This window comes from Polypterus senegalus, chromosome 5, assembly GCF_016835505.1.
Source record: "Polypterus senegalus isolate Bchr_013 chromosome 5, ASM1683550v1, whole genome shotgun sequence".
In the NCBI taxonomy this organism is placed as follows: Eukaryota; Metazoa; Chordata; class Cladistia; order Polypteriformes; family Polypteridae; genus Polypterus; species Polypterus senegalus.
In genome coordinates, this window is record NC_053158.1 from 130659359 (window position 1) to 130672315 (window position 12957).

Genomic DNA, 12957 nt, shown 5'->3' on the forward strand with positions numbered 1-12957 from the left:
AGCACAGCATTGCACTACGCAAAATGTCGTATCAACTGCCTACTGTAACTTGCTTTATTTTTTTCTTCACTTAAAGTCTAGAATAAAAGTGCACTTGTATTGTTATACTTGTACACCAACATATGTTCCTGTGTTTGAGTGACACGGGCATGCTCAAAAAATAGACGTGTAATGCCACGAAAAGTGTGCGCAGGCACTGCAGTTCGCAAGCATTGGTACAAGAATGCAGTCACAAGTACGCTGCAGAGCTACAGCACATCTTTATGTGAAAATGGCAGTGTCAGATTGGGGGGGGGGGTAGGGAAGGATCTTGAACACGACTGAGAGAATGAAAAGTGAATAAAAAAAAAACTAACCTTTACAAGTATCATTAATTACACTGGCTGTTACACACTGAAATGAAATGTATGTTTTTATTTTAAAATAGTAAGAATAAGAGCAGTTTACTTCTCAAAAGAGAATCGTGCGGGATCGAACTCATGACCTTTTGATTACTAGTCAGCAGCTGATACCATTACACTACCATGGCAGTTGTGATAAGTATGTGTCAATGGCATGCTAAGGCGGGTTTTTTTGTGCAGTTATATTTTTGAATAAAAGCATACTTGTTATACAGTGGGATGCAAAAGTTTGGGCAACCTTGTTAATAGTCATTATTTTCCTGTATAAATCGTTGGTTGTTACGATAAAAAATGTCAGTTAAATATATCATATAGGAGACACACACAGTGATATTTGAGAAGTGAAATGAAGTTTATTGGATTTACAGAAAGTGTGCAATAATTGTTCAAACAAAATCAGGCAGGTGCATAAATTTGGGCACCACAAAAAAGAAATGAAATCAATATTTAGTAGATCCGCCATTTGCAGAAATTACAGCCTCTAAATGCTTCCTGTAGGTTCCAATGAGAGTCTGGATTGTGGTTGAAGGTATTTTGGACCATTCCTCTTTACAAAACATCTCTAGTTCATTCAGGTTTGATGGCTTCTGAGCATGGACAGCTCTCTTTAACTCACACCACAGATTTTCAATTATATTCAGGTCTGGGGACTGAGATGGCCATTCCAGAACGTTGTACTTGTTCCTCTGCATGAATGCCTTTGTGTATTTTGAGCAGTGTTTCGGGTTGTCGTCTTGTTGAAAGATCCAGCCCCGCACAGCTTCAGCTTTGTCACTGATTCCTGGACATTGGTCTCCAGAATCTGCTGATACTGAGTGGAATCCATGCGTCCCTCAACTTTGACAAGATTCCCAGTCCCTGCACTGGCCACACAGCCCCACAGCATGATGGAACCACCACCATATTTTACTGTAGGTAGCAGGTGTTTTTCTTGGAATGCTGTGTTCTTTTCCTCCATGCATAACGCCCCTTGTTATGCCCAAATAACTCAATTTTAGTTTCATCAGTCCACAGCACCTTATTCCAAAATGAAGCTGGCTTGTCCAAATGTGCTTGAGCATACCTCAAGCGGCTCTGTTTGTGCTGTGGGCGGAGAAAAGGCTTCCTCTGCATCACTCTCGCATACAGCATCTCCTTGTGTAAAGTGCTACAATGGTTGAACAATGCACAGTGACTCCATCTGCTGCAAGATGATATTGTAGGTCTTTGGTGCTGGTCTGTGGGTTGACTCTGACTGTTCTCACCATTCGTAGCTTATGTCTATGCGAAATCTTTCTTGGTCTGCCACTTCGAGCCTTAACTTGAACTCAATATTTCCTCAATATGTTCCTAACTGTTGAAACAGACAGCTTAAATCTCTGGGACAGCTTTCTGTATCCTTCCCCTAAACCATGATGGTGAACAACCTTTGTCTTCAGGTCATTTGAGAGTTGTTTTGTGACCCCCATGTTGCTACTCTTCAGAGAAAATTAAAGGAGGAGGGAAACTTACAATTGACCCCCTTAAATACTCTTTCTCATTATAGGATTCACCTGTGTATGTAGGTCAGGGGTTTTTTTCGTAGGCTCTGGTAATTCTAGTGTTAAAATGTTTTATATATTGCTGAGCTGTTTGAGTCTTCCAGACTGATCCGTACTTCTTCTGGAATAGAAATTGGTGGGAGGTGAAGAAAATTGGGAAAGTTCCTTTTTAGCAAAGTTTCTGATTTGCAAGTAGTGGAAGTTAAATTTTGAAGCATAATTGTTCATAAGATGTAAAGACATTATCTACAATTCTTTGATGCAAAGACATTACCTATACAGTAATCCCTCCTCAATCGCGGGGGTTGCGTTCCAGAACCCCCCGCGATAGGTGAAAATCCGCTAAGTAGAAACCATATGTTTGTAACCCTATATGGTTATTTATGTATATTTTAAGCCCTTCTAAACTCTCCCACACTGTTTATAAATATTCCCCACACAGTTATACAGCATAAACCCTTTATATTCTCTTAGTTATTAGGTAAGATTCGTTGAAATTATGTGTGTAAACACACTGTTTATATACTACTCACAAACATACGTATCGTATATCATTGAGGAGTTTTATTTAATACGTAATACAGTTTTAAACATATTGTAATTAATCAGGTAATATAAAAATACAAAGTGAAAAATTTATAACATGTAAATGCTGTACATAAAACCAAAATGTTATTTTAAAGATACTGTGGAGTGTCTCTGATATCACATATGTTACAGCCATTACAATGGACAGGCCACCGGCAAAAAATACCTACAATTCAAGAAAAATTGTATAAAATATGTGTACAGTTACAATAAATGTACATACATGTACTAAGTACGTATAATATTAATTATGGGTACTCACCAACAATGACACGACGAATAGTCCAATAACAATGACATTTACTGCACTGTCTCTTCTAAAGGAGCCTCTTCAGGCGACTGTGTAGCACCTGCCGCCGTCGTCTGGACTTTCTTCTTCCACTGAAGGCATACTAGGCAGTGTTTTGCGGGTGAGGAACATCGTGATGGGCAGTTGCTGGCGCTGCTTTTTCATTTGTTTAAAGAGGTTCTTATACACTTCCGTGGCGCCGTCAAGAGCATTTTTAAATTCCAAAGAACGAATCATTTGCAGGTCCCATTCTTTGACTGATGTCTGGAGATCTTTTGCCATTCGTAGAATGGTCGTGAGACACTCGAGAGTTAGGCTGGCGTCCTCTTCTTCCTGTGCTGGGTCTTCTTCTTCCTCGTTCGCTGACTTAGTCATCTCGTCCAAATCTTCATCGCTCAGTGGCTTAGAGTAGGCATCGAGCTGCTCATTGATGTCATCACAAGTCATGTCGTTGAACCCTTCTCCTTCTAGCAGTTTTGCCAGCCTGACTGCCTTGTCAACTGCCGAGTGCTGAATTTCTTCCAGCAGGCACTAACCGTCCCTTTCTTCATATCGTTAAGGGCCTTCTGCACTTTCACTATACACAATGTGATCACGTACTTACGCCAGTACTCCTTCAGGGAAAAGTCATTGTCTGTGTCCATTGCCTCGACCATGTGTTGCTGGCTGTTCCTGGTGTACAATACCTTGAAAGCCCGGATAACTCCTTGATCCATTGGCTGAATCAGTGACGTCGTATTCGGCGGAAAGAACTCTATTTTTACGCCTTGGTAGGATAGATCCAAGGGATGACCTCCAGCATTGTCCAGAAGTAAAAGGACTTTGAACTCCAGCCCTTTCTCTGCCAGGTAGATCTTTACCTCCGGGATGAAAAATTGGTGAAACCAATCCGACGTTAGGCGTTTCGTAATCCAGGCCTTCGGGTTGTGCATCCAGTACACAGGCAGCAGGTTTTTATTCTTATTTTTCAGGGCCTGGGGTTCTTTGGACTTGTAAGTGAGCCCAGGCTTTATCATAAAGTCTGCAGCATTACCACAAATGACCAGCGTAATGCGATCTTTGTGAGCCTTAAACCCCGGGGGTTTTGCCTCTTCCTTCATGATAAATGTACGAGATGGCATCCACTTCCAAAATAGGGCTGTCTCATCCATATTAAACACGGTTTCAGGCTGATATCTGCCTTCCTCAATGATCGCCTTGAACGTGTCGGCGACATATTTCTCGGCTGCAGCTTTGTTTGCGGAGGCAGCCTCTCATTGCAGGTTCACACTGGCCAAGTTGAACCTTTTCTTGAATTTTTCAAACCAGCCCTTGCTGGCAGTAAATTCACAGCTCTCGCTGGGGGATTCAGCAAAAGTTCCAGTTTGTGGGACGTCGTCTAGAGCATCTCCGGCATCCACAAACCTATCATGAAGTTGCCTGGCCTTTTCTCGGATGATATTGGTGTCCACGGGAATGTTCTTCTTCCGGCAGTCTTCGATCCAAATCCCTAAAGCAGATTCCATCCAGACTACCGCCTTATTACGTCCACTTACAATTCGTTTCGCGCCCTGGTTAAAGGACACTGCGGCCATAGATCGTCTACTCTTTTCATCCTTCTTAATATAACGAACCATGGACTCGTTGATGCCGTAGTGGCGTCCTACAGCGACATAGCTTTTCCCTTCCTTCAACATGTCCAACAATTTTACCTTTTCAGAAATTGTTAGCATCTTCCGTTGGCACTTGGGCACAGCCCCAGAAGCAGTAGCAGGAGCAGATAGTTTTGTAGACATAACGAAGGGCTTGACTACAGTACGCACAGCAATCCACCAATAGCATCCTTTGTTTGAAATTAAATGGGCAAACCAACTGAGGAAGCATATACAGTACACGTACCAGAAATAAAAAGACTGCAGACATCTGCGAAGCAGCGAAAAATCCGCATTATATACAGTGGTGTGAAAAACTATTTGCCCCCTTCCTGATTTCTTATTCTTTTGCATGTTTGTCACACAAAATGTTTCTGATCATCAAACACATTTAACCATTAGTCAAATATAACACAAGTAAACACAAAATGCAGTTTTTAAATGATGGTTTTTATTATTTAGGGAGAAAAAAATCCAAACCTACATGGCCCTGTGTGAAAAGTAATTGCCCCTTGTTAAAAATAACCTAACTGTGGTGTATCACACCTGAGTTCAATTTCCGTAGCCACCCCAGGCCTGATTACTGCCACACCTGTTTCAATCAAGAAATCACTTAAATAGGAGCTGCCTGACACAGAGAAGTAGACCAAAAGCACCTCAAAAGGTAGACATCATGCCAAGATCCAAAGAAATTCAGGAACAAATGAGAACAGAAGTAATTGAGATCTATCAGTCTGGTAAAGGTTATAAAGCCATTTCTAAAGCTTTGGGACTCCAGCGAACCACAGTGAGAGCCATTATCCACAAATGGCAAAAACATGGAACAGTGGTGAACCTTCCCAGGAGTGGCCGGCCGACCAAAATTACCCCAAGAGCGCAGAGACGACTCATCCCAGAGGTCACAAAAGACCCCAGGACAACGTCTAAAGAACTGCAGGCCTCACTTGCCTCAATTAAGGTCAGTGTTCACGACTCCACCATAAGAAAGAGACTGGGCAAAAACGGCCTGCATGGCAGATTTCCAAGATGCAAACCACTGTTAAGCAAAAGAACATTAGGGCTCGTCTCAATTTTGCTAAAAACATCTCAGTGATTGCCAAGACTTTTGGGAAAATACCTTGTGGACTGATGAGACAAAAGTTGAACTTTTTGGAAGGCAAATGTCCCGTTACATCTGGCGAAAAAGGAACACAGCATTTCAGAAAAAGAACATCATACCAACAGTAAAATATGGTGGTGGTAGTGTGATGGTCTGGGGTTGTTTTGCTGCTTCAGGACCTGGAAGGCTTGCTGTGATAGATGGAACCATGAATTCTACTGTCTACCAAAAAATCCTGAAGGAGAAAGTCCGGCCATCTGTTCGTCAACTCAAGCTGAAGCGATCTTGGTGCTGCAACAGGACAATGACCCAAAACACACCAGCAAATCCACCTCTGAATGGCTGAAGAAAAATAAAATGAAGACTTTGGAGTGGCCTAGTCAAAGTCCTGACCTGAATCCAATTGAGATGCTATGGCATGACCTTAAAAAGGCGGTTCATGCTAGAAAACCCTCAAATAAAGCTGAATTACAACAATTCTGCAAAGATGAGTGGGCCAAAATTCCTCCAGAGCGCTATAAAAGACTCATTGCAAGTTATCAAACGCTTGATTGCAGTTATTGCTGCTAAGGGTGGCCCAACCAGTTATTAGGTTCAGGGGGCAATTACTTTTTCACACAGGGCCATGTAGGTTTGGATTTTTTCACCCTAAATAATAAAAACCATCATTTAAAAACTGTATTTTGTGTTTACTTGTGTTATATTTGACTAATGGTTAAATGTGTTTGATGATCAGAAACAGTTTGTGTGACAAACATGCAAAAGAATAAGAAATCAGGAAGGGGGCAAATAGTTTTTCACACCACTGTATTTACATATGCTTACATATAAAATCCGCGATAGAGTGAAGCCGCGAAAGTCGAAGAGCGATATAGCGAGGGATTACTGTATACAGTTCTCCAAGTGCTTTAATCCCAGATGTTTTCCATACATTAAATACGGTTTAGGCTTGAGAGTGGAGGTTGATTAACATGTAGAGGTGCAACAGACTAAAGCTTCTCTGCCTTAAAGTGCTTCCTGCATTGGTTTCATATTCTGAGTGATTGATGGACAATTGGATTATTAGTATACAATAATTTGTATTTACTGGGACAGAAAGCAGGGCATATAAAGAATTACAGTAAGATTTTATTTCTATTGCGGATCAGGGTTGTGTATATTCATCAGTTTGTGTTAATTTCCTGGTTATTATAACTTGTATATTTGCTACACAGCAATAAAATTGAAACTTATGTAGTGCCATGCCCCCTTCTGCTTTAAGTCATTGATCTGCTAAAATAAATGGGTAGGTATCCTGTAATATTGTGTGCTAAAGAGCTCACTGGATAAAGCACACTTTTATTTAAAATAATTTTGAGTCCAGATATCTTTTGAAAATCTGTTGCATTAAGGACTACTGGTACAGAAGCTTGTCTCTGTTCAAGTCCTTCTCTGGTAATCCCCTTTATCACTGATGCATTTCAAAAGTGAATGGCCAATGGCTCAATGTCAATTGCAAAAAAGCAATAGTGATAGGGAGCATACTTGTCAAGTACCACATTCTAGTTTGAAATAATGTTAATACAGGATGAGCCAAAAAGAACTACCACATTTCAAATATTTATTCTACAAAAACACTACAAGATAAAATCAATTTGTTTATGACACATGAAAAGGTATAAAAAAGAGATTTTTTTTTTCACTGTGTTTTAAAAATGATGTCTTCAAGGTGGTGGCCATCATTAGCGATACACTCTTCGAGGTGACTCGTTTGACCATTTCAAGGGGAATAGCGGCAGTTTTATGGTGAATAGCATCCTTGAGGGTTTTGAGGTCAGTGTGTGTATACCTTCGACTTGAGATATCCCCACAAGAAGAAATCGCATGGAGCGAGATCAGGCGAATGTGAAGGCCACCCAACATCACTGCTCAGATCAGTTTCCTCAGAAACATCTCCCGCAAAACTTGTATGGCTCTCCATGCCATATGAGCTGTTGCTCCATCCTGTTGAAACCAGGCATTCATCACATCCATTTCATCCAGTTGGGGTCACAGAAAGTTCAATGTAACATTCTGAAGTGACGGTGATCATTACTCCCCCCTCGTCAAAAAAGTAAGGGCCTACAATGCCAAATTCTGCAATAGCGTACTAAACTATAACACACTTACTGTGCAGGAGTCTTTGATGAAGTTCACAAGGGTTGGTTTCAGCCCAATAGCAAAGGTTTTGCTTATTTACACAACCATTCAAATGGAAATGTGCCTCGTCACTGCACATGATGATAACACCTCAGTGAACGGTTTGCAGAATATTCACGCACAACTCTCTACAGCTCTCCCAGTCTCTTTCAGTGAGTTCCTGCACTACCATCATTTTGTATGGATGGTAATTAAGGTCCTTGTGCAAAATCCTCCTCAAAGATGTGTTGGAAATGCCTAAGGCAAAAGCATGTTTGCACGCTAAATGTCTAGGAGACTGCAAAATTGATGCCCTTACAGCTTGGATGTTTGTAAGCGTTCAAACAGTCCGAGGACAGCCTGGAGATTTTCTGTTCAATGTTTTACCGTCTAAATTTAGCCACCCACTGAAGAATTGTTTTCCAATTGGGACGTCATTCAGAAGGCGTGTTGCATGCTGATGATGGATTTGTTGTTTTTGAAGAATGCTTCAACAGTGAAAGCATGGTGCGCACCGGACCAAGGCATGTTGCAGACTGAAAACTACAAGGGATCGCTTATCAAAGGACCCCCACACCAACCCACTCGGCTACCTCTACCTCACGGAATGACCTTGAGAAATGTGGTACTTCATTTTGGCCCACCCTTTATAAACAGAGGCTTCTGGACTGTTATACAGTAGTTTTATCCATGCATGTATGTTGGGCCAAACCCAAATTTATACAATGTGGTGAATAGGCAGTCCCATTCAACCATGTCAAATGCTTTATCTGTGTCCAAAGATGAGAAGATCTCTGGTGTGTTATATTTTATGTGTGAGTATATTACATTAAACAAACATCAAAGATTAGAAGCCAAGTGTAAGTATTTAATAAATCTGGTTTGGAAGGGAAGCGGTTTCTTAATCCTTTTAGCTAGAACTTTGGAGAGCATCTCTTTTTTTATTATTTTATTGTAATCATTCCATACAAATCAATCAATTTTTACAAAAAGTAGGAGTTGAGAAAAAGTCGACCCCCACCCCTGAGAGAGAGAGAGAGCATGGCCAACGGAGTAAAGCCTAAGGCTTGTAAACACACCTAAATTGATAAGTTTGATAAGCCAATAGAGATGAATGGGGAAGAAAAAGAAATTCAGAAATAATTGCTTCCTCTTTGCTTTAAGAGCTTATTCTAAAATATTACTGATTAGATCCTGCCATGTTTTGAAAAAAATCTGTACAGATCCTCTAACTGAGTATTTGATTTTTTCCAATTTCAAATAGTATAAAACATTTTTTTCCCACTGACTTAAAAGAGGAGAGTTAGGACTCTTCCAGTCTAGCAAAATAAGTCTATGTGCCAAAAGTGTAGTGAATGCAATCACAGTTTGTTTGTCCTTCTCCACTTTAAACCCATCTGGAAGAACCCCAAACACAGCTGTTAATGGGTTAGGAGGGATTGCGACACCAAGGCTGTCTGAAGTGTAATTCAAAATTTTGGTTCAGAATGATGTTAATTTGGTGCAGGACCAAAACATGTGACCCAGTGAGGCTGGGACTTGATTGCAGCGTTCGCAGGTTGGATCCTGCCCCGGAAACATTTTGGAGAGTTTTAGGCGAGACAGATGTGCTTGATATTTAATTTTGAGTTGAATAATTGTATGCTTTGTGCATATGGAACTCAAAAGAATTCTCTGCATTGCTACTTAACTTTGGAGAGTATCTTAACATTATTATCAGAAGTGAAACTGGTCTGTATGATGCACATTATGATACATCCTTATTTATCTTTGAAAAGACAGTACATGATGCTTGGTAAAAATTTGTTCTGTCTAGCTTCTATAGGCATTACTAGTAGTAGTGGAGCTAACTTATTTGAAACTTTTTTTTATAAACTTCCACTAGGTAGTCATCAGGGCCTGCTGCTTTCCTACTTTGGAGTGAGTTTATAGCGTCCAGTAATTCTGAGAGTGTCAGAGATTTGTCCAGTTATTCTGCACTAAGGGTATCTAGCTGTAGTATTTTTAATGCATCAAAAAACTAATTAGATTGTGTCTTCTCTTCTTTAAAGTGAGTAGAATATTAGGACTTATAATACTCTCTAAATGTGTGAGTTATATTTTATCTATGTCTTTATTGGTAATTAATGCTATTGCATTTCGGACTTCCAGCTTGTGGATTTGTTGAGCTAAGATCTCATTAGCCTTGTCTACTTGTTCATAGTAATGATTTAAAGATAAGCTTTTCCATTTCTGTTGTTTTTTCTACAGGTTAAATTATGATTGCAAAACCTGTCTTTTCATATAAGATGCCTCATTGTGACAACTGGCATATTCTTGATCTACTACTGTAATTTCACTGATTAACTCTGATGAATTGTTGGTTTCCAATTTATTTTTGTGGGAAAGATATGAAATAATCTGCCGACTTAAAAAAGCCTTCAGAGTTTCCCAGAGTATTCTTCCCAAAACCTCTGAGGATGCATTTTCTATAAAAGCAATCAATTTTCTTGGACATGAATTCTGTACAGTTCTCATTCGTTAATGACAGGGTGTAGTGATTTGCAGGTGCTGATTCTTATCCCTGCCACACTTGTTCTCAAACCATCTCAATGCGTGCTGGAGTTCACAGACTGATGAAGCCAGCAGAACTATGTCATTTGCTAAAAGCAGTGACACAATTATAAGGCCACCAGGCTGGAGCCCCTCACCCCTGGCTTCATCTTGATATCCTGTCCATGAAAATCACAAACAGGATAGGAAACAAAGCACAGTCCTGGTGGAGTCTCACACCCACTGAAAACGGTGCTAATATTTTTTGAAGTTCCATGATTAGGCCGAGTCTCCTTTCTAGAAGCCTGACGTAAGCTTTTTCAGGGAGGCTGAGAAATGTGAACCAAACCCCCAGTCTGCCACTCCAGGCAAAGAGCTCCCAATGACCACACAACATTGAAAAGTCATGACAGCCTGACAATGTCCAGACACTTCAGCATTTCTGGGCAGATCTCATCCACCCTTGGGGTAGCTGCTTAACTACCTCATTAACCACCCTCAGGGAAATGGGCATTGATCCCCTTCAGCTTCCAGCTCTGCTTTCAGGAGCTTCTAAAAGTGTTCCTTCCATCACCAGACAACATCCTCAGTCCGGATCAACACTTCTCCACCCTTGCTGAAAACAACCTGGGTAAAGCCCTGTCTTCCCTTTCTGAGTTGCATGATGATTTGCCAGAACCTCTTTGAGCCCGATCAATAGTAGTTTTCCAAGTTCTCTCCAAACTCCTCCAACACCTGTTTTTTCTTCCCTGACCACCAAAGCCACAGGCCTTTTGGCCTATTAGTACATCTGTGTTGATTCAGGACTATCCCATGCTAACTATACATGGAAGGCCTCCATTTTCAGCCTGATGGCATCCCTTTCCTCTGTTGTCTACCATTAGGACCTCTAATCACTAAATCGAGAGGCAATTGTGACATTCAGGCCGCAGCTCTTTGTAGCCACATGGAGGCTTTGAACAAGGTTCATTTTTACTCTATGTCCCCAGTCTCCCCCAGGATATGGGAAAAGCTCTTTTGGAGATTGGAATTGAAAGTCTTCCAGACAGGGGTCGCTCCCAGACATCCCCATTCTACCTTAACTACTCACATGTGCTTTCCATGTCTGTCCAGGCATCTCCGCCCCCCCCACCCCGGATCCAACTCGCAACTAGGTGGTGATCAGTTGACATCTCTGCTCCTCTCTTCAGTTGAGCATCCAGAACATACAGCTTCAAATCTGATGATACAAGTGCATCTCAATAAATTGGAATATCATCGAAAAGATAATTTATTTCAGTAATTCAATTCAAAAAGTGAAACTCATATATTATATAGATTCATTACACATAAAGTAATTTTGCTTATTATGGCCTAGACGTAATAAAAACTCAAAATTCAGTATCTCGTGAAATTAGAATATTACATGAGACCAATAAAAAAATTATTTTTAATACAGAAATATTGGCCTACTGAAAAGTATGTCCATGTATGCACTCAATACTTTAGTCGGTGCTCCTTTTGCATGAATTACTGCATCAATGTGGCGTGGCGTGGCATGGCATGGAGGCGATCAGCCTGTGGCACTGCTGAGGTGTTATGGAAGCCCAGGATGATTTGATAGCGGATAACTTTTTGATGATATTCTAATATATTGAGATGCACCTGTACAATTAAGAAATCAATCACAGATCTTTGGCCTAAGGTGCTCTGTACCAAATACACACACGTATGAGCCACCTTATGTTCAAACCTGGTGGTTGTTATGGACAAACCATTCCTAGCGCAAAAATCTAATAACAAAACACAAGTCTGGTGTAGATCAGGGAGGCAGTTTTTCCCAATCCTGCCTCTCCAGGTGTCCCCATCACTACCCACATGGGCATTGAAGTCACCCAGTAGATCTGTGGAATCCCCAGCAAGGACACTTTCCAGGATCCCCTTCAGGCACTCCAAGAAGGCCTGATACTCCTATCTGGGAATTTCAGCCACATAAAGTCAGACCTCTCGTTCTCTGGAGCAAACTCAAACATGACACCCCTCTAGGCAGGAGCTCAATAAGACCCTAACTCCCACCCGACACCTTTCTCCTAGGACAACTCCAGAGTAAAGGAGAGTCCAGCTTCTTTCGAGGGGTTTGGTTCCATAACCAAGAAAGTGGATGGACACGAGTCCAGTTATATTTAATTTGTTATACTCCACCTCACCCAGCAACTCCTGATCCTTCCCACCAAGACAGGCAACATTCAGTTTCCTTAAAAGTCAGTTTGTGCGTCTGGGTTCCAGTCCGCCAAGGCCTCTGCCTTTGACCACTGCCCAGGTCACATTGCACCCAGCACCTATTCCTCCTGCAGGTGATGGGCGAACCCCTGGTGACCCCATACTGGGATACTCTTTTTAAATTTGTGACATTGCTTCATTGTGGGTTTGAATCGCTGTTTGCCAGACCCCTTGGGACTAATTTTCCTTAGGAGGCCCTACCAGGAGCTTCTGTTTCGGACAACATAGCTCCCAGGCTCACGGACACACATAACTCTCCACCAAAATAAGGTGGCGATTCCCAGAGAAGGAGAGAGGTAGAACATTGTATACTTTGCAGTGAAGCTGACAAATGATGGGTAGATAGCAATGTAGTTTTTTGTTTTGTTCAGTGGCACACTGTGTTTCACAGGAATTGCTCAGAAAACACATTATTAATAGCAGATATGAATATTGTCACTGAGTATCAAGGGGTATGATGCATCCACCAACATTATACTGT